Here is a 26,717-nt window from a genome sequence, read left to right as displayed (position 1 = left end):
ATCCTTGGATTTAAGAAGTTTCACCACAGGCCATTCCCCCGTCTAGAAATATACAAGTCCTATCTGTCTAGTAGCACCACCTGTTTCCTTTAGAAGGCTACTCTAAATTTTCATCCTCATATAACCTTTCTTTGGCTTCTCTAATCCCTTTATTGTGTACTTTGAAATGATGATTTTCTATGAAGTGGCGTGGTGTAGCATCTGACCCTGTACAGAGAAGGCCTTTGAGAGCACTCAGAGGGAGTGCTCTTCTTCTCTGGGCTTTCCTAAGGAGAACACTACATGGTTTACTGTTTGGCAGAAATATCAAGTTACTTTTATAGGTTGGTGGCTGATTTTGAAACGCTTCATTTGGGGATAATAGAGAGGAATAGAAAGATCTTCATTCAACTTTTGCAAGATGGAGTCCAGAAATATCTTTGAGTTCCATGGTTTGATCAGGCTGGGGCCTCAATAAACATGCTATATGGCGCCTTTTGGAAAACTGAGCTGCCATTCAACTAGCATTTTGCCCAGTCCTGGGTGGCAGCAGAAAGTGTTGCGTAGTTTGTGCCTTTATTTTTAAGAAGGTTGTCTCAGTTCTCTCAAGCAATGGTGCTTTATGACCTCAGAAAGCGACTTTGTCTTCTTGGTAACCTATGTTGTGTTAAGGATGCTTTTCACTGTTGTTTGACATAAATTCTTGTTGTGTAATTTAATAAACTCATTTCCTTTAGTTCTTGGGGAGAATTTGGTTTGATGATAATTCTTTAAATAAATGAGTTACATTCATATAGTACCTTGTACCTTACAAAATGTTGACAGAATTTACAGAGGTTGCAAAGTCTACAGAGCTAAGTACCTCATCTCTCATAAAATCTTGGAACAATTCAGGGACTTGAATATTACTTCTTCTTTCATTAACATCCAAGAGAAATTATAGAACATGTTAGGCTCACATGGCTTGTGTGGGATACACACAGCTCTCAAACTCTAAGCTGTGTTCATACAATTGGGAGCCATCCTGGTTTTTAGAATAAGATACCATAGCTAGTTTTTCTTGTGGCTTAATCAGTGTCTGGACAAATTAATATGTATATCTTCCTGGTTGGTCTTTTCCACATCAATATTCATTTTTACTCTTTTTTTCTGAGTTTTCAATTTTCTATCTAATATTGGTTGCACAGCCATGAAATGAAATGTGGTTTTGTTATAAAGTTTTAAAAAATTGAATTTCCGTAGGTCCTTATATATTCCTGTTAACTAACCATTTTTGTATTTTTCCGGATTTTCATTTTTTTGCCACAAAATGAGTTAGCTTGCCTGGGACTTTATTAATTTTGTTAGAACTATCTAATGGGTGTGATGACAGATGTGGGTCTTTACAGATTAAATGTGAAGTATGAGTTATTCATTCACACCCCTTTTTCTGTCATACTGTTGAGCAGGAACACATCTTTAAACATTCATAGAAAAGGGAATTTTAGACACTTACACTCAGTCTTGTGTTCTTGGGATGAAGAAAGAGAACCACTCACCAACTTGATTAGGGGGGCCATGTTGGAAAGAAATGCTCCCGCCCCCGGCATGAGTGCTCGGACGATGTCAGGGCCTGACCCTGTATGACTCACCTGCTGCGGTGCAGGCCCCGTGGGTCGGGGGGCTTGCTGCAGTCTCCCAAAGCGCTGCCTTCCTCCCCCGGTTCTCTTCCTCCTTTGTGTTTATTCTGTAATCTAGAGCCAGAACCAAGATTAAAAATCAAGCTGTTTATAGCTGAAAAAACAACGAAGAAGAAAGCACTGATCATTTTTCTTTATTGTTTTTTTAATAAGTTAGAGCATATTTGATAATTATTTCAGAATCATCAGCAGTGTGGTAGGTGGGATAACTGAAGTCATGATCATCTTACAGCTGGAATCATACTAGGTTGTTCTTTTAAAATGAATCATCCATAGTCAAGATGTGTCAGTTTTATTTTGTGTGTATGAATATCTGTGTGTTTTTCTCTTTTAGCCAAATGAGTTTCAATTGCAATTACTGAAGTGTCAATGACCTCCTCATTCAATTGAATTAAAAAACTTAAATTAAGTTTTACTGATATCAGTCTTTGCTGTCACACTGGTAATTAAGAACATGATAAATGCTACAACAATGCCACCTATGGTTAGCAGCCTTTGTTTAAAGCAAGGTAAAATTTAACTTGTGCTGCAATAGGAAGCAGCCTAAAGTCAAGTCTGTTAGCAGTGTGTTAAGTGCCTATCCTTACGAGAGCTAGAAATAAGCAAAGTAAAAAGAGGAAAGTTATGAAGTTACTGCTCCAGCAATGATAGATTATACTTAGAAATCTTGATAAGCTATATAAAATGTGTTTTATAAATATCCTTTAAAAAGCTGTGTGTTCAATATATGTTCTAAAGTTTTCTTTAACATGTCATTTTTGGAAGGAATTTCTCACTTTTACTTAGGATTAGTCTTCTACAGTGCAATGATTTTTTTCCTTCGTCATCAGGATGCTCATGTGTGTTGTCTTATCAGTTCTCATGCTAATGTACTATTCGTATGAACAGAACAGATACAGTGTACTTCATAGAAACTATTCCAATAATATGAATATACCTCTTCCCCGCCTTCTCTTTTTTAATGAAAAAATTTACTTCTTTTATTTGAAAGGTAGATGTACAGAGAGGAGGAAACACAGGGAGAGATCTTCCATGCACGAATTCACTATCCAAACAGCAACAGTGGCCACAGCTACCCAGATCTGAAGCCAGGAGCTTCATCTGAATCTCCCATATGGGTGCAGGGGCCCAAAGATTTGGATTGTCCTCCACTACTTGCTTAGGCCAAGCTGTATAAGAAGTGAAGCAGCTGGAACTAGAACCGGCAACCATGTGGAGTGCCCAAGCCTGCAGGTGGAGGATTAGCCTGTTGAGGCACAGCGCCAACCCCTTCTTAATTAAGAAGAGCACCACTCTTCTTAAGTTCTGAAATAACATTAGTAATTTACCTTATAATCAGAGGCCTAATGTTCCACTAGAGAGTTCCACTGGAAAGGAAAAATATCCAAGCTCAGTGGGAATCGAAGTCATGGCTACAAACAATAACAAAATTGCTCTTAAAGTTGTGGAGATCTGCTTTTCACAATGTTTAATGCAGCTGGGATTTGTTGTTGTTTATAAAGCACAAAGTAGGTTGGGCTTCTTTTCATCTTCATCAACTATCTTAGCACAATTTCTGGAAGAGTGGATGCTTTCCCCACAGATCAGCCACTCGGTTTTGTTGGATACCAACTTACCATGTGCTGTGGTCTGATACCTAAGCTGTCTGTTTGGCTCTATTGATCAATGTGTCTCTCTCTGTTTAAATACCACATTGTCTGACAGTAGCTTTATAATATATTTTGATGTCTGATAGAAGAAGTCAGCAGAAGGATGAAGAAATAAATTTGATATGTTCATACAGTGGAATCCAGTGAAGCAGTGAAGCCAGTGACCCGTGGCTGTAAGCCTCAGAATGGATGCTTATCACAGAAGGATAGTCTAACGAGGAAGCGAAAAGTGGAAGATCATATAGAAATAACGATGCAATAATAAGTTACGAGGGACGTGCTATTGTACTGTTACTAAGAAAAGCAAGAGAATGGGATGCAAATGAGAATGATGTGTCCTTCCCTGAGAAACAGAGCTGAGTGTGAGTATGCTTATAGGGCACTTTAATAGTTTAGGCAGTGTTCACTCCAGTCCCTGGATAGAAGGTCCCTGAGTCCATTTTAATATTAATGCTCATAATTTACATATGTGATGTGTATATTCTTAACTATTATAGAAAGAAAATTTAAATTCTCTATACATTATAATTTTATAAAATATTAGTCAAAGGACTATATCTGTTATACAAATTTCATAATTGTTTTAACTCTGAAAAACCATGCTCACACATATATCATGTATGATATTTGGGCAAGTTAATGTGATTCAGTTAAATTCTGGGACTAACTAGATAAATTTGTTATATAAATTTAGCAAACTACTGAACTACAGTAAGCCTCAATTTCCTTATCTTTCAAGTAAGAATAGCTCCTCACATGATTGTTGCAAGAATTAAATTTCTGGGCCTGGTGTTGTAGCCTAATTGTTGGGCTTGAGTGTGCCGGGATCCCATATGGTCACTGGTTCTTATCCCAGTGGCCCCACTTCCCATCCAGCTCCTTGCTTGTGGCCTGGGAAAGCAGTGCAGGACTGCCCAAGACTTTGGGATCCTAAACCTGCGTGGGAGATCCGGAGGAAGATCTGGGCTCCTGACTTCGGATTGGCAGAGCTCTGGCCATTACAACCACTTGGGGAGTGAATCTATGGACAGTTTATCTTCCTCTCAATCTCTCCTCTCTGTATATCTGCCTTTCCAATAAAAGAATAAATACATTTTAAAAAAATTATGTTTCTGATTCATAGTAGGGATTCAGAAAATATTATTTTATTACTATACCTAACAGAATATTTACAAGTATGTGGACAAATCAGATATATAGCCATACATACATAAATATGCATAATTTTTCACTTTGATCTAGAAATTCTACTTGATCGTATTACTCAGCCTCACTTAAAAATTGAATGAATTTTAGCTTAAGTCTTGGAAGTATAGTTTTAACATTTTTTACTTTTTTTTAGATACATATTTTTTTGTTTGCTTTCTGCAGGAAGTATAAATGAAGACGGTGTGTTTAACTTGACAAATAGTCCAGATATGTAGTCTTCTGGATATTCTTAGGATTAAAGTTGGTCTAATATCTGGAAATGAGTAGTGAACAAAAGAGTTATGCAGTGAGGGAGCAAAGCTTCCCTGTCCTCATAGAGCTTATGTTTTTGGAACAAGATCATACATAACAAATGAAGGGAGAGAAAGAATGTAATGAGGAAGGAACAAGATCAGAAATAATTGGATGTAATGGTGTTGTAGGAAAAAAACGTGGATAAAGGGAATAGACACGGCTGGACATTTGATTGCCATTTTATACAGAATATTCCAGAAGGCACTAAAGGAAGTGAGAAGGCAGCCAGGTGGCTCTTGGAAACCAGCGAGTTTCCCCAGTAAGTTCAGAGAGAGAGAGAGTAATGGTTGTCAGGAGACTCAGTGTCCAGAGAGAGTGCTTCCAGATGAGATCCCCTAGCGACTCCAGGAGCAAACTGTATTTTAGGGAAACGTGTAATGTCTCTGGCTTTTACTGTGTGATCTCAAATGTTCTTGGACTCCTCTAAGCATAGCAGTGACAAGTGCTAACATTAAAAACCGACCACCAAACCCCAAAACAAAGTTGAGTAGATACAGCCAATAAGTACATGGAACCATTGTCAAAATCCTCTTACAATACATCTTAATTGAGTTATAGGGCATTTCTATAATCCAAGAAAAGTTCCTGCTCTGATTGTGTCTAACCAGTCACTTCCAGAGAAAATTGATGTTGTTATTTCTATGATCAAAACTTCATTTTCCCTACCAGAAATTCAAATGAATGTGATATTGTCTGTAACTCAGGGCAGTTTTAAGCAAGCACGCATTTGTGAGAACTCATCACATTTTATTCTTGAAATCTGTGTTTTTATAGGCAATAATTAAGTAGTAAATGCTTTAATTTTTAAAATGTGGATATTATCACTCTGGCTTTTCTATTGAGGTAGACTAAAGTACGAAAAGATAGAAACAGGCAAACCCATTAGGGTGCCATTGGAGTGATCCAATAGCTAAATGCTGTGAAATAACCCACATTACCACCTGCAAAGAGGCGCTGAGACGCGGTCAGCTCAGGGTGCATTTCGAAGCGAGTTCCCAGCAGAGGGACTGCATGAGTGTTTTAAGAGAATGAGTCAGCAAGCTGAAGTTTTGGGTCTGAGCAACGTGAAGATGGAAAACAGGTGAAGAATGAACTTCATTAAAGAAAGGGAGTGGTCAGGAGGTTTTTAAGCACTGCTAAATTTGAGATGCATAGTAAATATCCAACAGGAGAGAACCTGCAGAAGCTAGAATTGGAAATAGTCTTACAGTAAAGTTCTACATTTGTGATTTGTCAGTAAATAGATTTGCTATCAAAAACTCCGTGAAGTAGCTATGACATTCTTTACAGACAAGTGGAAGAATCTAACCATGTCTTCTCCACGTTTAGATTTGTTGTAATCACTTCTGTCTGTTACTCAATACAGTTGACATAACAGTGATGTTGTCATTTTCATGCCTGTCTTTTTATGTTTGACCATTTTATTATCTTTATAATTGAAGGTATATTTTCAGGATTGTTACAGAATATTAGTTTCATTTTCTTTTCTTTTACTATTGTGTTTTATTTCTTGATAGAAAAGATTCTGACAGATACACGATTGGTACTTGAGTTGCATAGGAATTGTTCACCCCCAAGCTCTGTTTGCTTTCAGAATTTTCTTATTTCTTCTGAAATATTTGACCATTAAAAAAATATTTGGCCATTTTTGAGGTCTGGGACCTGAACTGCAAGACATGTGACAGAGTAGTGGCTGTGTACACAATGACTATTTCCAGGGTAGCGTCACAAGGCAATCACTTATTGTCTTTGGAAGGCATTGAAGAGATTTAATTTGAAGTTAAAACCGACTGCATGCATGTGCAGTTGCCAAGGTAAACAGTACCCACGAGGTGACAGTCAGATGAAGAGCTGAAGTCACACATGCCGAAGCAGGATCACTGCAGAGATGTCCATCTTCTCCCTGCCAGCGAGCAAGCGTCTTCATTGACAGGATAGAGTATGTAGGCGAGCAGGAACAGTTTCCATTTATTTGTGATAGCCTTGGTCTTCTGATGACTGCAATATGTATTTGCACTTGAAACCTGGTGAGCTATTCAGAATACTGGCCAGCTGGTGGAATATTCAAGCCCTAATCTTTATCTCATTCTATGAAGTCTACTTCTTTACACATGCCTAATTCAAGTGACTGGGAGATTTTGGGTCCATTATATTGACAGTTATACAATACATTCACTCCGTTTCCCTCGAACAGTTGAAGATTCACTGTGTTAAGTTCAGCAGCGTGGAGTGGGAGAGAATTTCAAGGGCATAGAATGAAGCAAACTGAATTTGGAATTTGATGGATTCAACAAAGGAATTGGGTCCCTTGACATCCATAGTTCTTGTTGAGTGCTTTCCCAGTTTTTCCAGAAATGACCACCAAAAATATATGAATAGTTGGTCAGTAGGAAGGGATTATATTCAGTTTTTAATTTTTTTTGTATTTTACTAAAGATATTATGGCATTTTATGACCAATGTGTTGTTACAATTTTACAAAAAAAATACTGATATGTAGATTAATACATAGATTATTTGATTTTTAAAAAATGTTTAGAGTTGAGCTATTATGATGCAATCTAACTCATAAATTACCAAGAGGGCAATGAAGTGATGTGTAGGGATAATTTCTGTTCCCTTAAATAACTGAAAAGTCAGAAGTAGCAGAAATCTATGGAAAATCTAAAGTTCTAGCAGTAAGATATTCTGTCTGGGTCATTTTTCATTTTGTGGTGGCTTTTTAATATTTTTCTTCTTAGCAGTCTTAAAGATTTTTCCCAATTGCTTTCCCAAACTGGTAAATCACTAATGGTGGAGGATGTTATTATTTCTAGAAATTAAAGTTGTATCTTGTTTAGAATCCTGGAGGTACTCATTTATGTAAACATTTTGAATGAGATGTGAGCTATATTTTTTGTAATTTTGAAATAATTTGAGCCTTCCTCCTCCTTTGCAAGTAGGGCCTATGCTTCGACAGGTCTGTGATTTATGATGACATCATGTCCTTTTAGAGACAACATTATTATGTCACTGAACCTGTAGCGGTGAGGTGAAAAGTACATGTGAAGTAATTACGGGCCTGGAAGACCATGCTGCAGTTCCAGGGAGAGCAAGCCAGGCTTTGAGGGAGGATGAAGGAGTCAGGGCAGAGGGCACAGAAACGGGGAAAGAGAGAGGAAAGCAGATCTCTGAAATGTGATTGGCATCAACAACAACAACAACAACAGATTACTCCCAGCATTTTCATAGCATGCTTTGGAAAATAAAAAAAATAATAATAATGGAAGAAGAGAAAAGCCAGTGAGCCTTTAAAACTTTGCTCTATTGCGTTGCTAAGGAAGGCTTTGGAATACAGAAGGGTTACATAAATGAGAGCAGGTGCGTTCCCGCAGAGGTAACTATTCAGCATATGTAAGTGCAGTTGGAAAATCATTGTCTTGCAGAGAATACTCAAAATTGGTCCCTAATGGCCTTGGTTTTTGTCATATGGTCTTGATTATAAGGCTAAAATTGCATTGCCATGCCTTTGGTGTGAACGAGATGGATGGATAATTATTACGTGCGCTGAATACCTTGCTGTATGGAGGAACGAGGACATCCTCTGGTCACTGTAGCTACCACTTCAACGGGCTGTCAGAACAGCTCTGAGAGGCCAATCCATCACCATCTTTATGTGGGGAGAAATGCAAATGCAGCTCCGTGTGCTCTCTGGTTGGGTGTACACACTCCCACGGACATAGCCATATGCAGATCTCAGACAAGCCCAAGCAGCTCAGTGCTAGTCATTGTGAGGCAATGTTCAAAGAGGCAGTGTGAAGTGAGGGGTACAGTGAGTTCCACCTGCTAGGAACTGACACCAGAACAGTTTCTGGAAAGATTTGGTGACTCAATTCGAAATGGTATAGGAGGTTTAAAATTATGGACAATAGGAGCTGTCAAATAAATAAGAATTGTTTGTGGAAGCCTGGTGATTCTAGGCAAGCTAAGAAACAAACTGTCTCTCCTTTGTTAGGTAGGGAATTTTCAACACAGATTTTTCTCTCTTGTATTGCTCTCAGGATCCTCTCAAAAGGTGACGATAGCGACAGGAACAAAACTTTGAGCTGCCATTCCTACTGAAAATGAATTCCGGGGCTGTTGAATCATTGCCACCACTACCCATCTTGGTGAGGAAATCAGTGGCAGGAATAAGAATGAACCTAGTACAGTGGCAAGACTCGGGATTCCACCAAGACCTCCCACCCCGGGCACACAGCTCATTCATCCTCGGAGCATTGATTATGGCTCCCACCAGTATGAGGCTGTGGTTTTTCCCTTTCCTTGCTACCATCTCTAAGATACAGACCATGAGCCGTGAGGACCACTCTCCCACACTGCACCGCGAGTGTGGGGTGGAACAAATTGCGCTTTGCCAAAAACTCAAAGGGACCTTACTATGAGAAAAGGTGCAGGTTTGGCAGCGCAAAGTGTTGAGGCCAAAATCACTGGGGAGCTCATCCACGTGCTGTATAATGTGTGTGTGCGTGTGTGTGTGTTGGGCGTGGGGAGAGTGTGGGAAGGGAACGTGTTTATTGGAGTTTGCAGGTTGGGTTCAGCCATTCAGTCGTGTAGATATTTTGTTTTTATGCAGGAGTAGTATGGATGGTGAGGAGTAGCTAAAACATTCAGAAATCAAGGATGCATGTTTCTGTATAAGATAAAATGGGGAAAATAAAGTTCAGCAGCTCCATGTGTGTATGACAGCACTTGCATGTGCATATTCCTGTGCTAAAAATACCTACTAAGGAGCTGAAACCTGCAATATTTTAGCTTATTGATACAACATTTTATTATTTTAGTTTTTTGTTTTTTTTGGTTTTTAAAAAAAGATTTATGTATTTTTATTGCAAAATCAAACATGCAGAGAGGAGGAGAGACAGAGAGGAAGATCTTCCATCTGCTGATTCACAACCTTAGTGGCCCCAACAGCCAGAGCTGAGCCAATTCAAATCCAAGAGCCAGGAGTTTCTTCTGGGTCTCCCACACGGGTGCAGGGTCCCAAGGCTTTGGGCTGTCCTTGACTGATTTCAGGCAACAGGCAGGGAGCTAGATGGGAAGTGGGGCTGCTAGGTTAGAACCAGCAATCATCTGGAATCCGGGCATGCAAGGTGAGGACTTTAGCCACTAGGCTACCACTCCAGGCCCTAAAATATTTTGTTATCTTAGTTTATATTTTATACCAGAAATCTGTATGTGTGTTCACACAACGTGATGTAGGGTTAGTTTATGCCCATTAGGTTATGCTATATGGTAGATACATCTGGAAATCTAGGGCGATGAACCATGAGGGTTATCCAATTTTCGTGCTGTTTTTAGCTATCATTTCTGTTGAAAAAAAAGCTAGATTAGTAACATCTTATGATTCTTGATTTAGCGCTTTTAATAAGCAGAAGCTAAAAACAGCTCAACCAAGCAGTTGAGATCTTATCACAAGCCAGTAAGATCAATAAGCTAAAAAAAATATGAAAAGTTTTTGAGTGACAGCTTAAAAATGGAAAATTTAAATATATATTGCTGCCTTCTGCTCCATTGTGTAATGCATAAAGCGCATTTTTGGCTGTTTTTAAGCAGTCAGGAAAATGATTTATTAGCAGCGCTGGGTCTGTGTTTGTGTTCCATGCTGTAAACTAGGCTGACAGCCATGTATCTGTATTAAGGCATTAATACTAGGAGTGCTACCTCGGCCTAACATTGCTCATGTTGTTCAAAGTGTAGTTTATTGGCCTGTAAAGAGTAACAGCAGTACTGACACCTGCGTCATCTAAGTCTCTGAACTTGCTGCTGCTGGCAGGCTAACAACAGGAATGGTGGATGCAGACGGTACGCCATGGCTGCTGCTGGGCGTTCCCACTTGCCTCTCAGGGTCGGAGGAGACCAAAGCTCTGGGAGCTGGAAGCTCGGTAGATTTTTTCCTTCCGCTTAGTAGAGGGTTATGACTGGGGAAATCACGTGTTGACTTTTGAAATTCTCATTTCACAGGACTGCTTATCATGAACTACATTTCACGGTGAACATGTTGCTAAAAGTTAGAGATGGAACCTTTTATTAGGTGGAGACTATGTCAAACAATGAAGAACTATATGCTTTCAAAAATAAGTAAGAGCAATGTCAGGGACTTTGCTGCAAGTGTTTTCTCCTTTTTAAAGCGAGGAACTGTAACAATCTGTTCTAGTTTTGTTCTTGTACCATTCTGTGTTTTTTAGACATCTCACATGTGTTAGATACATAAAACCATAGTTCTCATCTCCTGAACAAGAGAAACGGAGCATCCTTATTGCTTGTGCAAATGGCCTACTCCGCAGGGCGAGCAGACCTTGCTCAGAGCAGTAAAAGGACAGCAAATTAAGAATCAAGTGTCTGCTTAAGCACCTGTGCTCAGGTGGATTCCTCACCTTGACGTGAAGTTGATTCTTAAGGATTAGCTCATTTAGCTAACCTTTCAGAAACAAATCTCCCATCTGTTGGCTCACTGCTGAACCGCTCAAAAAGTCAGAGCTAGTCCAGGTGGAAGTCTGAAGCCAGGGCCTCCACGTGGGTGTCCCATTGGGTGTCAGCAACTCAGGCACTTGGGCTGTCATCTGTCGCCTCCTAGGGTGTGCCTTGGTGGAAAGCTGGGTGAGAAGCAGAGGAGCTGGGGCTCTTATCAGGGTTTTCAATAAGGGATGCGGGTGTCCCAGGTGGATGCTCACCTGGCTGTGCCACAAGCAGCGTCCACTCCCAGGAACTGACTGCCCTTGGAGCTTATTTTTATCACTTCAGTAAAAAAAAAAGACATCATTTGATTCTGTCTTTGGAATACGAAATGCGACCCCATTCATTCCTTTTCCAAGAAACGACATGATTTCTGACACGCAGCTGGGGCTTCAGAAGAGCACACTGAGTGAGCGAAGAGGCAAATGAGGCTCTTGCAGTTCTAATGAACTTAATCTAAATGTGACATTAGCTTTCATCATGTAAGATTAAAAAAACCTAGATAAGTGAGTACATTCATCATGCATGTTTTGCTTACTGTTTTGAAGGTAATATTAAAAAAAAACAAAACAAAAAAACCTTTTGGAGCCCGTGTTGTAACTCAGTCCCCTAGGCCACTGCCTGCAGTACCAGCATCCCATATGGGCGTGCGTTATATCGTGCTTGCTCCACTTCTGATCTGCTTCCTACTCATGGCCTGGCAAAGACGGAAAGCAGCTCCAACTGTTTGGGCTTGTGCTACTCAAAGGGGGCACGCAGATGGCGCTCTCGGCTTTGGTCCATCCCTGGCCGCCGTGGCCAGCTGGAGAGTGACCCCGCCGATGGAAGAGCTCTCGTTTCCAATCATCCGTCCTCTCTGTAACTCTGACTTTCAAATAAATAAGACAACTTTTTTAAAACAGTTTTTTTAGTTGTTTATGGACTTTAGTAATGGAAACGATTTGAAGTATTTTTTTTTTTCCATGTGGATGCCCATATGGGATCCCAGTGTGTGCACATGAGGACTTTAGCTGCTAGGCTACCGTGTTGTGCCTGAGTTATTTATTCTTATTGGAAAGACAGATATATGGAGAGAAGGAGAGACAGAGAGGTAGATCTTCCATCCGCTGGTTCACTCACCAAGTTGCTACAATGGCCAGAGCAAAGCCAATCCGAAGCCAGAAGCCAGGAGCTTCTTCCTGGTCGCTTATGTGGGTGCAAGGTCCCAAAGCTTTGGGCCATCCCCAAATGCTTTCTCAGACCACTAGCAGGGATCTGGAAGGGAAGTAAGGCAACCAAGACACAAACTCTGACCTATGGGGTTCTTGCAGATGTTAGGTGGGGATTTAGCCACTAGGCTACTGCACTGGGTCCCCAAATCAAACATTTTCAACTAAGTTTGTAATTTTTTAGTAATGTATAATAGAATAAGGTGGAGAAAATACTCCCTGACTTATTTGCGCATTTTCCTCACCCTTTACAACTGAGTGCCTTAATGTGGGGGACTTGATTAGGTAGCAGGAAGGAGATAAGTTTAGGTAGCACAACAGCAAAACAGCTCTTGAGCTGAGATATGAATACCGGGTTACTGCTATGCTGGCATTACTAACCTCAGTGACAGTGAAGATGAGGAAGGAAGCATTGCCTATGCTTGTTTTGTTTTGTTTTGTTTCAAATTTGGAAGAAATTCATGCCGAAGTGGATAGAGAATTAGCAGGATGACCTCATCCAGAGAACAGTCACATCTTTTCGGATTCATACGAGCATATGCCTTGATGCCATCTTTCATTCTCTCTTTGAGACCTGTCGTCGTCTCTCACGTATTTTGCAGGATTTGAGCCTGCAGCCTAGGTTAGTTTGTAGATGGTAAGGGTATGGTTCCATGTGCAGGAGGGGAAAAAAAATGAAGACATCCCTAAGAAAATGTTCTCTGTCTCCTTCATCTATACTCACAGGAAGGTGTAGGTAGATGTGGCTGCTGTTCCAGTTGTGTGAGAAGCTGGGGAAGCAGCATGCTCTGGCCTTTTCTCACTGCTCTACTAAAACAGCATCCCAGTCAAGGGTCCCTGGCAGACACCTACCTCTCCCAAAGCATATTAGAATTCCTACAGCAACTCCAGCACTGGAATCAAAGACCAGTGTTTCTCGTGCCCTAAAGACATGCACGGAAAAGTGTGCCCAGTAGTGGCAGGGGGAAGGCAGGAAGCCTAGGGACCTTTGAGGCCCAGTGGTATCTGCTTTGTTTTCTCATTGCCTGCTTTCTTAGTTGAAATATTTAGCCTTGGTCTAAGAAAGCAGCCAAAAACCTTATGCAAAGAGCTTGTAAACAAACACCCACTCAAACCATCTGGTTTTATAACACATACAAGTGATTAAGCTTCAGAGCTATGATTGTTAGCTTTTTAAAAACACAACAATCGCAGACACTTCTAGATAGAATCCTTACACAGGTTTATGGGGGTGGGGGGGGACATGTGATGCTTTACATAGTAAGCAATCTGGTAAGGTTAGAATCTTTTCATGGTATTGTAGTTCCCTTGCTTTCTTCATTCAACCTCCTCCTTCTTTGCTCTCCTTCTTTTTGGATATTATAGACAAATAACGACATATGGACTGAAAATAGGTTTGTATTTCCACTGTACTGAGTCTTTGTTGTTAACAATGCAATGGTTTCTTCTCTTTGCCTTCATTATGATATTTGCCCTTGATAGAGAAACAGGGATGCATGAGTGAGTGAGTGTGTGTGTGTGTGTGAGCACACAAGGGGATGTCTTGGTTCCTCTCAGAATATATTAAACCGTCTGGGCTATTTGCAAATAATGAATTCATACTTTTTGTCCATAATGACTGAAGAAAATCAGGTCAGGGGGAAATTAAATATGTTAAGAGCTCTCATTTTAATTGTATAATATCGATACTGTCTTTATAGTTAATTTCCTTGAAAAGTCGTAGGGCATATGGATTGGATTCTTCATGTATTTCTAACGTGGAAATGATTCTAAATGGGAACATTTTATTTAGGTGACATCACTGAAAAAGAGTAAGCTTCGCCCTGTGCTGTAAGTACGGGGAGCTCACACACCCTTCTAGCCGACGACTACTGAGATGAGTTACCCAAAGACATAGAGCAAGAAATTCTCACATGAAACACAAAGTTTAGGTGACAAAATAGGATAACATTACTTCTCCTAGATGCCCCCCTTTCCTGAGCCCCTCTCTTTTCTGGCTGCTTGATTTTTGTGTCAGATGTCAAGGTTGCAAAAAGGAAACTGTGAACTCTGACATGAGGAAAGGTCTTATGGGCCAGTTGTGGAAGGTCTCTTATCAATTCTACAGTTTTTGTGCAGGAAGTTCCATTGCATGGTCTTTCGTCAGTTAAAGGGCAGCTAGGGTACAAGTGTAACTGTGTACCAAAAAGGAGACATGAGTTTGGTCAGCAGTTGGCTGGTGTCCCTTAAGAGGAAATGAGAAGCAAAGGCGGAGTGCTGATGCAGGCTACCCCCTTGACACTTCCTATCTGTCCCAAATGGAGCCATGAAATTAGTCTTTCTCTGTGATTTGCTAGGATTTGGGAGAACCTCTCTGGGTTTGTCTTGCTGACTGCTTGGGCAAACAACATGGCCAGTTTCAAGCTACCGATCTGAGTTCTCTGAACATGACTGTAAGACACACACATTCACATCATGTTTGCAGCTTTTACCCTTCACTTCACCAGCAAAGTTTGAAAAATACACCTGGAACAACCCATTTATGGAAAGGAAGTGAGTGTGCGTTTTCCCTTTGGTCATTGGCACAAAGATTGACCACAGAGTGGATCTTGTTATCATCTGAAAAAAACAAAACTCCTTCGCTGCGTGTGAGGTCCTCCTGTGTGTAGGTGAGGGCATACAACTTTGAACCAGAAATAAAGAGCTCCAAGGGTGTTTTTCCTGTGATGACCCCGGGGTCATTCTCTCAGGCAAAATCAAAAGAACCTAGAACAGCTTTCCAAAGAGTGTGCCAAAAAGTGGGATGCCACTACTGGAATGAATATATATGTGCTTTTTTTTCTTGGAATTCCATATGATTATTCCTGTCACTGTTTTCCAAGAAGACAGAAATACTTGGAGATGGGATGGATAATTGACAAGGAGAGAAAAGGGATGCTAAGAGTGATTTGTTTGTTCTGTTCATAAGAGTGATTCTATGGTGGTATCCTTCCCTGTAACACAAGTGAAGAGTAACATGAGCTGGTCTGTGTTATGAGAATAAAAGCTCGGCAGCTCAAATAGATGGTGAGAGCTCACCAGTTAATTAATTCAGTTAATTAATTAAGATGATTATTTGGTTTGGTGGTGAGCAATGATTGTTCTCATATATCTTGAAATTTTGCACTGTTGCTTGTCTACTGTGGCTTTCCAAAAAAAAAAATTGTGCCACATAATGATCAGTTCTGTTTGCCCTGACCATTCTTTCTAATTCGTGTAGCTGTGGATATTTTGCTCCTGAAAGCTTGGTGGTCCAGGTGACAGGCCAAGACATGCCAGGTCCCGGGCTTCACCCAGTTGTTCTTGCCATTCATGGTGTTTTTTTCAGACATATGCAAGGTATAGGATCTCACAAAATCATGTTGCATCTCTAGTCTGCTCTGGGCTGGATCAGGGCTTCATACTAAGTACTTACTGCTTTGTTTTTTACTTACGAGGCTTAAGATGGCATTATTAAGGTGCTAGTCTTTGTAACAGGCATTAGGAACACAAGCAAATTCAAACCTTACAAATGGGGGCAAGCAAATATGGCCCAGTAAGGAAAGCTGCTGCTTGGGAGAGACCCATCCTATGTCAGAATGCCGGGAATTGAGCCATGTCTCCCCTGCCTGTCTAGGTTCTGGCTAACATGCATGCTGGGAAGCAGCTGCTGACCCTCACGTCCTCGGCCCCTGCCACCAGTGGGGGAGATCTGAGACCTGTCTGAAGTTCTGGCTCCTGGCTGCTGCTGGGCCCAATCCCAAGTGCTGGTGTGCGTAGTTTTGCAGAATGAACCCTAAGATGAAGGATTTCTCTGTCACTCTGTCTTCCAAATAAATAAATTTGTGAAAAGACAACCTGGAGTTGGGTTAAATCTGATTCACTGGCTCGTACTAGGCCGATTGCTTCTTCTGGAAATGACTAAAGCTGCTAATAACAGACTCAAGTTCTGATCCCTCTCCAAAAGTTAACTCACAGCTTTAGTAAAAACCAAACTGTTCCAGGGACAGCTCTCCCCCACCCCACTTTCTAGGGATGGTAAACAGGAACTCTGAAAGTAAGTTTCCCCTTGTGAACCTGCTGTATTGAATTTTTCCTTAACTGTGGTCTGCCAAGAACAGTACCAGAGCTTGGCACTCTCCTTGTGATCAGACCGACCGTCAGCATCCTAATGTCCTAAGTACAAAGCCCACTAATTGAATTTCATTCACTGGCCTGAAATATAGCAGCCAAGGCCGAGAACACTGTCGGCTGTTTTTTATGAGGTCCTGAGTCTCAAGTCATTTTTAAAATGTGAGTGATGCAATTTCTTGTATCTTTCATTTAAAATGCTACTTGGTAAACAGTGTCTCAGATTAGTGTATTTGTAATTTAAATGAAGACCATACATCAAGCTGAATCTGAAAAGAAAGGGGAAGTTTAGGAAATTACTCATTCCTCTTTTTGTGTGATCTACTGTAGGAAATAATAAATAAATAGGTAAGGGGGGAACTGTGCACGTTGTGAGACAAACTAGCGCTATTTCTAAAACACAGTCAATCCCAATGGCTAAATCTTTGTTTTCTTCAAGCACATTAATAAATTCTGCCTAATTCATTTTTTATTTTCTCTCGGGGTCTGCTTGCAGCTTTGCTCCAACAAAGGAAGCATCATGTTACATGTTTTAAATAATTGATGGCTCTTAGTCCAAGCCAGCTTGAAGGAAATTCTGAAAATAGGTACTGATTGAGCAAATACCTCCTTCCTCTCCGCGGCCTTCCCTGTTCTTTTCTTTGTTTAACAAGACGTGCTGTTCCCTCACTGCTTTCTTCACCAACTTGATCAGCAGCAAGGGGGGCTTTGCTTTGGCTTTGAGCTTGACCTAATATTTGTTGTCTCTCATTTCATGTTCTTCTTCATTTTATTATTAAAGATAGGAGAGCTGTTCATGATAAGCTGACTAATGTAAGGCAAAACTCTTAACCATCAGAACTGCGTGTCAGAATCTCCACCACAGATGGTTTGTTAGGATATAAAAGAAAATGGGGCCCAAGGCTTGTCCCTCGAAATTTGTGATGTGCTATCTCCAAGGGTCAGATTACCCTGGAAGCTGGGTCAGCTGCCGCCTTGCCCAACTCCAGCTGTTTCTGCAAGTTCTAATACTGTGAGTTGATCTGTGTTTTTTCCCCAGAGAGATGAAGAGTATCTCTATCTTTCTTCACAGTTGGTGTCATTAGCGGTTGTCTATGACTTGGAAAAGCCATTACTGCTTTCAGGCAGCTGTGGTTGGCAGTCATTACACTGGTCCACAATGATCCTGGTTTCTGGCCCTGACTGAGTCTCTTTGCCTCCAGGATCTCCTTCTCCTTGCTGGTAAATTTGGCATAGACCAACTGGAAGATCCTCATCAGCAATGTCTTCTTGCATCCGCAGGGGAACAAGACCGTGTGATGGGCCAAGGGAGGTTGCACTCCCTTTCGGTTGGGGATATGTTGCTGATCCCTTAAGTGTGAGCCAAGGGGGTGACATGTGTTGCTGCTTATTCAGCTTCCTCCTTCTTATCATCATTTTTCTTTTCTCTTAATCTTTCACTTATTCTCCCCTCCTTTTTTAAATCCCATTTCCTCTCCCTTCCTGACTTTACACATTTCCAGGATCAAAGTGAAAGGAAAATGATGGGTAATGTGTTAGATTCAAAAGGAATCCCTTACTTCAAAAACACTCTGTTCTCAATTACAGAAAAGCTTCCTTTGTCAGAATTACATCAGATGGTCATCATTATTATTAAATTTGGGAAGACTAAGTATAGAGTGACAAATATTAGGATACCTGATTTTGGAATTCTAAGTTTGAACTGTTTCACTGGGAAGAAATACCTGCACTGTATCCCCTCTGGAAAAGCTGTCTGCATTGATGCCTTCTTCTCTTTGAACAATTACAATCCTTGACCTCAATCTTTTGAAGGAATGCATCCATGGATCATATCGTCACGCTTTTGCCCTGTTAGAGCAAAGTCCCAGTGAGGGCTATGAAGTCCTATTTGCCCCACATCTTAATTACCAGCAGCTTGCTTTTAAATCTTGTGTTTGAGCAAGAGAATCTTTTCTGATTACCTCTATGGAAATCCTTAAAAACAAACAAACAAAAATCAACTGGACGGACCTATTAGGCCCAAATGGACAACAGATGGTAGACATTGTAGAAAGCTGAGCTGTTTCATCTGTTTATCTCTTACTGACGACATGTTTTTATATTCAGAAGAATCAAGAATTTGTGCTTTCCCAGTGCTGTCTATGTCCTTCTTAAGGAAAGATACTGCACACGTTTTGTACCTGAGTGTCAGCAGGTTACGGTAGCTCCTTCCATGTGCATGCACTTCTGATGTCTTGGAATTCAAATGTGCTTCTCCTCAGGAACAGTTGTATTCATAATGGTTGGGCTCTACTGTCATGCTGTTCATACTGTAAGCTCTGTACCAAATTCCCCACAGATATATGAATTGCAGAATCCAGGCCACAGCACCTGAATCAGGATTCGTAAGGAAAGTGACAGAGCAGTAGAAAGCAGTGTAGAAGTAGTCGCTATTACCTCTATGGTCATTTCTTAGAAAATATAGCACACAGCTCCCCAGACCTATCCTTCTCTCAGTGATGACAACCAACCCAAGTAGATCTCTTACACTACTGTGGATAATTCACTAAAGAAAAGAAAATAAGACCGTTGTAAACATTGTTTAGCTTACAATGTATTCAGTAATATTATAGTAAAAGATTTTGTGGGTAACCTAGAAGATTCACTACCATTTATTTTTCTTAATGTCTGCAAATATTCTGAATCCAAAACTATCAAGTGCAAAATGAGGATTAAGACACAATTGCTTTGTAAACTGAGAGTTGCCTATACCCATTTAATTATTGTGATCAGACTTGATTCCAGACTGCCAATTTCTAATATGATGGAAAACTTCCTTCATCCTTCTAAATCTACAGTGACCATACACAATCCTCAAGGGATGTGATGGAAACAGGATGTGGTTTTACCACATCTTTTACGTAGGAAATGGGAACTCAACTGTTGGGGATGTCCTAGGAGCCTGTCAGTTCCCACCTTCAATTTCCCCTTCACTTTTGCTGAACTTAAAACTCAGCACAGAATTCTGCTGGTTACTTGATGGAGTAGCCTTATTTTTCTGAACAGTCCTATAACATGATGGTAAAATATGAGAAATATTAAGGTCAATCATGTGATCTTGCCATTTTTATGAGTAAAGCTGGTAGAATATCAGCAATTCCATGAGATTTTACTCAGTATCTTCTTTTGAAAGGTAATCTACCTAAAACACCATTAATGCATGTTTATTATAGAGCCCACTGTACTTATTCAAAAGATAAATTTCAAGATTTTTTTAGTTAGAAAATTTGCCTTTTCCTACTTTTTTCCTTTCTTTCCTAAAGATCACAAAAATAGGTAGCAAAGCCCTCATATTTGGAGAGATGCATGTATTTTGAGACTGATATGAAATAAGTAGGAAATTCCTTGGTCTTGGAAGTGTTTTTCTGCAAGTTATAAATGGGTGTTATAGTGGAAAATGCATAGAAATCCCAACCAGAGCATTTGCTATAAATAAGAGAGGAGCAGCAGATTAATAAATCTGATAAAGCTGAAAAGGAAGAAAATTTAAGAAATGAGGATTGTACCTTGGTTTGAGTGTTAATACAGCCCGGAGTATATATATAGGAAAATCAAAGACTTGCTGCAGGAAGAACCTTAGCCATAGTTATTAATGCGGGCTTAACACTATTGCCTGGGATATTTTATTTAATGTAGTGGCCAAGAAAATTGACCTGACCTTTTTTTTTCTTTTTTCTTTTTGGATTGGATCCTTGCTCATGTCATGTAAATGAATAGAGCTGACAATTTACTGGTTCATCAATGAAACAATATTAAATGATGAAGATGTAAGGAAGAAACCCTACACTAACATCGTTGCAGTTTGAAAGGTAAGCTCTTCCCTATGACATTAGGAGAGGGTTAAGTGGCCTTTTGACAGCTTAGGCTATAGAAATGTTGATGGCACACATTTCTTCAGTATCAAATGAAGAGGCACTGCTATTTTCCCTTTTCTGCCTTTTAAAATGCAAAAATATCATTTTAATTGCATTTGAAGTTTTATTTGTGTGATAGTCTGGCAGATTGGACGTCACTGAGTGCACGTGTCTGTGCGGGTGTGTGCAGTGATCAGGTGGTTTCCTTTGAAAGACTTTGTCCTCGTTTATATTGATTCTGCGTACTGGCTGTCGGGCTTGAACTGTTTGTTACTTCTTGTCTTTTGGTGACGTCCAAGAAGGAAAATATTTCTTTTCCTGACTTGTGTTGGGATAGAAGGCTTTCTTTTTCTGATTCTGTGCTCTGCGGACTTAAACTCTGGTGTGATGTTAGTTTTCAGTTGATGACCTGGTTCTTCTCAAGCATGTGGAGAGGTCCAGTTGCCTTTCCCTCCAGTTTTAAAGGAGAGGCATACATACTTTCCGGGGATCCCATTGTTTGTGGAGTTGGTCACTGGATGCAAGGCCTTTGCTTGGATGTGTGTCTCCTGCTGCGGTAACTGAGACATGAGGGGCTTTGTGTAGAGGTCTCCGTTTAGCAGCCACAGCCTGTGCCTCCATCACACCCTCACCCTGGTCTGTACCTTGGGTGGAATGAAGAGGCCATCCTCCTGTAATATCAGTCATTCATCCATTATTCAGTATCCCTACTGCAGGGGTATGCACAGGTACCCCCTGTCCAGGATGCTTTTTTCCCATCATGCTTGCTGCTGAACTGTGTGGACCCGGTTAGATTTTTGAACAGCGTTTGATAGACTCCTGTTTCAGTGTGGAAGTTGAGTTAACCTTTTTTCGTGATAGCCAAGTTGCTTAATTTGCAAGCTGAGAATAATGTAGGTAATGGGAGAATACATTTCATTGTCTGCAGTGGATTGGAATGAATTTTCTATTTTCTGTGCCTCCTCTTCTCAGACTATGCCAAAATGGAGTTCCTGCCTTAGTCACTCAGAGGATTCTGGGAGGTTGTTGTTTTGCATAGTACTAGTTTGGTCTTAAACACTGGCAGTACTTACATACACTGAAAAGTGTACCCTGCTATGATAAATCTTGGATGTTCTTCAAATTTGGGCTTACTGTGCCATTACATGAAGGGACGACTGTTTGCACACTAAAAATATCTTGACTTCATGTAACAATTCATCACAAGTTTCCTTTAAGCAACCTGCTCTTTTACAGCATTTAAAGTATGATTTGGTTTGAAAAAAAAAATCAGTGGCTACTGACCCAACTTTTCTAGAGCATATCTGCTTTGTATTGTGAGGCACGTGGCAAGGAAAGTGAATCACAAAAAATGAGAATCTTGAGTTGACTAGGATTTTGTTTTAATTTAGAAAAGAATTTACTTTTCTGGAGCTGCCCAGGGGAAAAAAAAAAAAGCACCTTCACCTTTATCACCTCCAGAGCAGAGGAAAAAAACTAACAAACAAGTCGGCCCATTTGAGTTTGGAAAAGATGAATCTGTTTCCTTGGTGGGTTGCATTCTGCATTATGCATGTGCGTAGAAGTGAGGTTTGCTTTGATCCTGACTATTAAAAGTTTATTTTTAAACTCAGACTGGGCAGAAATCCAGCGATGCTCTTTCCCCTGCAACACATCCTGGGTTTTGGGTCCCCAGCCTGGAAGAATGCAGCTGAGCAGCAGGAAGTAGTTGAAAAGTGTGGGGACTTGATGGGTGCTGAGTAGTAGCCCCCCCATCCATCCTCCCCTTCATTTTTGAAATTCAAATTGAATGCAATTTTCAGCTCATTTGAGCCAGAATATACCATTGCTGAGCTTCAGTGGCTCTTAAATTCAAACTCACAGGAGAAAACAGATCTCATCTGTCACAGGGGGTGGGAGAGAGAACACTGCCCGCATTTTATTCATGGGAGGCAGAGCTCTGGTAACTAATTCAAAGCTTTCTGACTAATCGACTAATCATTCACTGGCAAAGTTATCAGCTAATCAATGAAACCTTGAAGATGCCCCTCTTAGGAAGTCTGGGAGGAGTTAGCTCCCTCTCTAAAAAAAAAATTCTTTTCCATTCTATTTTTGTATTGCTGACATTTTAGTACCATTTTGGTAAACTGAGATGGAATATTATGACAGTCTTTTTCCTGCCCTTCCTGACTATTTTTATTGTTTCCATCTCTAATGTCTTTGTCAATGCTACTTATTTATGAGTGAAGCTTACCACTGGCTAAGTTGGGGCCAAACTTTTTTTTTTTTAACAGACTGCATAAAACAAAGCCTAATTTGTTTCGAGCAAATAGAAGAACCAATTAAAACGGGAAGAAACATTCATATGGTTCTTGAGTTCGTGAGTGTGGCTTTCTGAAAAGCAGGATATGTGTTTTGCTACGGAAGCTTATTCTTGGCTGTTTTAATACAAGCCAACATTTCCCAGGGAACATGAAGGCTGTTAGCTTTGTTTCCCTTTCCCCCGACTCTGTTCTTGAGAAAAGGAGAAACATGTTAATTATGGCAAAGTCAGTAGGAACACAGCAACTTGATTTCTAAACCGTATTGCATCTAATGAAGTTAGTTTCCACCCATCATACTTGGATTTAAACATGTTTTGCAGTGAGCATATACATTGTGTGTGTGTGTGTGTGTATGTGTGTTTGTATGGTTACACAATCCCAAGTTCTCTACAACCAAGATGGCAGGGACCTCCAAATGATGTCACATTAACAAAGTCACTAATCACTTTATCTTTTTAATGGCGGTGGTGTTTATTGTGTTTCCTCTCTCGGAAATGACAGTTCAACCTGTTAACATGTTTTCACACTCTTAAGCCTCAGTGACAATAACCACAACTGTGTTGTTTCTTTAACTTATGCTATTGGGTCCCTACATCTGATTCATGCATCAGGGCTCCTAATCCCTTGGCATTTCCTGTGTGATAACAGTCTTTTGTTCAAAGGAAGCAACTCCACTAGGCTCTCCTCTGGATGGGCACTGGTCCAGAAAAAGAGCCATGCTAAGAGGTTTGGAACTTCTTCCAATCTCGCTCCCTCCCTCCTTCCCTCCCTTTCTTTCTCTCTTCCCTACCTCCTTCCATCCTTCCTTCCTTGCTCTCTTCCTTTTTTATTTTTAAGACTTATTTGTTTTATTGGAAAGTCAGATTTACAGAGAGAAATGAGTAACAGAAAGTATTTTCCTGGGTTCTGTAAGCCACTCTAACACATTAACCAAACCTGAGAAGTGGGTCATTGACGTTTCTAATTTGTAGCCAAGTCAAATAATGTGAGTGGAATGTAATTAATTTTTTGTTTTTGTACAATTGTCTTTTAAGTTTATTTTTATTTGAGATACAGATTTACCGAGAAAAGGAGAGACAGAGACAAAAAGATCTTCTATGCAACGCTTCACTTCCCAAATGGGCCCAGTAGCTGATCCAAAGCCAGAACCCAGACCTGCTTCTGAGTCTCCCATGTGGGTGTAGGGTCTCAAGGACTCAAGTGGAGCCATCCTCCACTGCTTTCCCAGGCCTTAAGCAGGAAACAAGATCACAAGCAGAGCAGGTGGGACTAGAACCAGAGCCGTATGGGTTACTGCAGCTGCAGGCAGATGATTAGCTGGATAGCCACCAACTAGCTCCTGCATGCAACGTTTGGTTGATGTCTTAAGTAGGACAGTCTTGTTAACCCATGCTAATGAGATGTAGGACCCCAAAAGAACTCAGAGTAAGCTTCCAGCCGAGCACTGCAAAGAGCCCAGCCACACCCCGGCTGCAGAGGACATTCAGGGAGCAAGGCAGCAGATGGGAGTCCTTTGTTTGTCCCTTGCTCATCTTTCCCTTCCTTCTTGGCCCCTTCCTCCTGTTTTTCCGCCTGCTCGTTTCCCTGGTCTCTCTTCTCGTTCTCTTCTTTCTCCTATTCCTTTCTTCTTCCTCTTCTTTTTCCTCTTTTTTCCTCCTCATTCTGCTTCTTGCCACCCTATTCCTGTCTTTCTAAGTTAAAAAAAAATTTCTGTGAAATGAATAAAGTCTGGAGTAGACATGTGACCCCGTGTGCTCAGATGCCTTTTCTGACAGCCATCTTTTATCACAGTGCCAGTTCAAGTCGTAGCTACTTCGCTCCCTGCTAGTGTCTCCAGGGAAGACAGAAAGTTATGGCCCAAGTCCTTGACAACCATGGGTGTGGAAAAACTGGACGGCGTTCTCTTCTCCTGAGGCTGGCTTGGCACACTCCTTGTGGCAGTGACCGTCTGGGAAGAGAATCAACTAGATGGCTCTGTCACTCTGCCTTTCCAATGAATAAATGGATATATCTTTGTGTGAGAATGTGTGCACGAGCTGGTATTGGGAGAAATTATGAGATGCCAAATAATCTGGACAAGGCTATTAGGTTACACATACTCAGGTGAGAAGTGGATGGTGTGCTCTGGAAATGTTGACACAATTGGCCACAGAGGCAAGCAGCATGCTGTCAGCAGAGGGACTGACGCGACCAGTCCAGGAGGGATGCAGAGCTGGAGTCTCAGGGATAAGGTGATTGAGGAGTAAGAGTGAAGAATGCTTGATGAAGAAAATTCTGTGGGGCCCTGCAATCTGCTCATACCAAGAGAGCCAGCTGTTAAGCTTCTAAGAATTCTGTGAGCCAGTTTTTATTTAGCATTATTAATGAATAAGTGATATAAAGTTATAATTAATTATATTTAAAAAGTAATATTCAAAATGTACCACTTTTAAATGATTTCTTCACATGCTGTGCTGTTTATGCTCTTGAGCTATGTCTGCAGAATTTAGATGGTAGAAGAGGTATACGATCAGCCTCCATTTATGTGGGTTCTACAGAAATGCAGCCAACTTCAGCTTTCAACTGTGTGTGTGTTTTTTTTAAAATAAGATTTCACCTGTACTAAACATGGGCAGACTTTTCTTCTATCATTTATTCCCTAAACAATTCTATGTTACTATTCAGCTGGTATTTATTTTATATTAGGAATTGCAAGCAATTTAGAGATTATTGGAGGCATACAGGAAGCAGTACCCAGGTGATTTGCAGATCCTATGCCATTTAATAGAAGTGACTTGGTAACCACTGGCAGCTGGAAACCCAGTGCCATGATGCTGAGAAGTGAGTTCTCCTAGGGGCGCTGTTGCCCATCTCCTCGCCAGTTCTGTGGACTATGGTGGCATGTTGCTAGCTGAAATCAACCATGGAATGGAATATGTAGACCACAAAAGTTTGAAGTTCTTTTTTTGGTTGACAGCCAGTTGTTGACATTTACCAGACAGGATGGGAGCTGGAGTGGAGGGGAGGGTACAAGCAGGAATGGGTGTGTGGAAAACCTCAGAAGGCAGAGTTATGTTGGGGAAATCGTTCCATCTCAGTGAGCAGTAGACACTGATGGAGGTAGCCAGTTTATAGTTGAGTTAGAAACCATTAGATGCCACTGGATTTTTTTTTCTTTTAAGATTTAGTTATTTTTATTGGAAAGTCAGTTTTAGAGAGAAAAAGATCTTCTGTTTGCTTGTTCATTTTTCAAGTGGCTGCAATGGCTGGAGCTGAGCTGATCTGAAGCCAGGAGTTTCTTCTGGGTTCCATACACAGGTGCAGGGTCCCAGGGCCTTGGGTCATCCCCTGCAGTTTTCCCAGGCCGTAAACAGGGAGCTGGATGGAAAGTGGAGCAGCTTCTTTACTAACCAGCACCCATATGGTTTCCCTGCCAACAAGGCGAGGAATTAGCCACTTAGTTATTACGCTGGACTGCCACTGTTTTTTTTTTTAAATACACTTTTTTTATTGCATGTACTCATGTACACTACTGAAAATTTGGAAACTCTGATATTTCTGAATCTTTCTATTACAGTTGGATATACTGTTTACTTTTTCAGTGCTTTAAGCCTGATCATTTACTCACAGAAATGGCCCAGCAGGTAGTTGCTATTATCTCAGGTTAAATATGAGGACGATGAAGGATGGAGAAGTTAAGAGTTTTGGCCAAGTAAAGGAGATATGATTTGACTGTGAAAGTCCCACCTGTGAGGTTTTTTTTTTTTTTTACAAATTTACCATTAGGAAGTGGTATTTCATCTTATTTTAACTTATATAATTAAAGTTACTTATGAAGTTGGAAATCTTGTACTATTTTATTATTTGTGTCTTTTTCTAGTGCATTTACATTTGTATCATGTTAC

General features: G+C 40.6%; 1 protein-coding gene across 3 annotated transcripts in view; it reads left to right on the top strand.

The window, feature by feature from the left end:
- The window catches only part of ESRRG (estrogen related receptor gamma), a 607,759-nt gene that overhangs the window by 160,667 nt on the left and 420,375 nt on the right, over positions 1 to 26,717 (top strand). For all 3 annotated transcript variants that reach the window (XM_058669188.1, XM_058669186.1, XM_058669189.1), the window contains one exon: positions 20,394 to 20,485. The gene's annotated coding sequence lies outside the window, so the exon portion shown is untranslated. The remainder of the gene's footprint in view (positions 1 to 20,393; positions 20,486 to 26,717) is intronic.

This window comes from Ochotona princeps, chromosome 10 (genome assembly GCF_030435755.1).
Source record: "Ochotona princeps isolate mOchPri1 chromosome 10, mOchPri1.hap1, whole genome shotgun sequence".
Lineage (NCBI taxonomy): Eukaryota > Metazoa > Chordata > Mammalia > Lagomorpha > Ochotonidae > Ochotona > Ochotona princeps.
The sequence above is the reverse complement of the archived record's forward strand: the minus strand, read 5'-3'. Positions and strand labels throughout refer to the sequence as shown.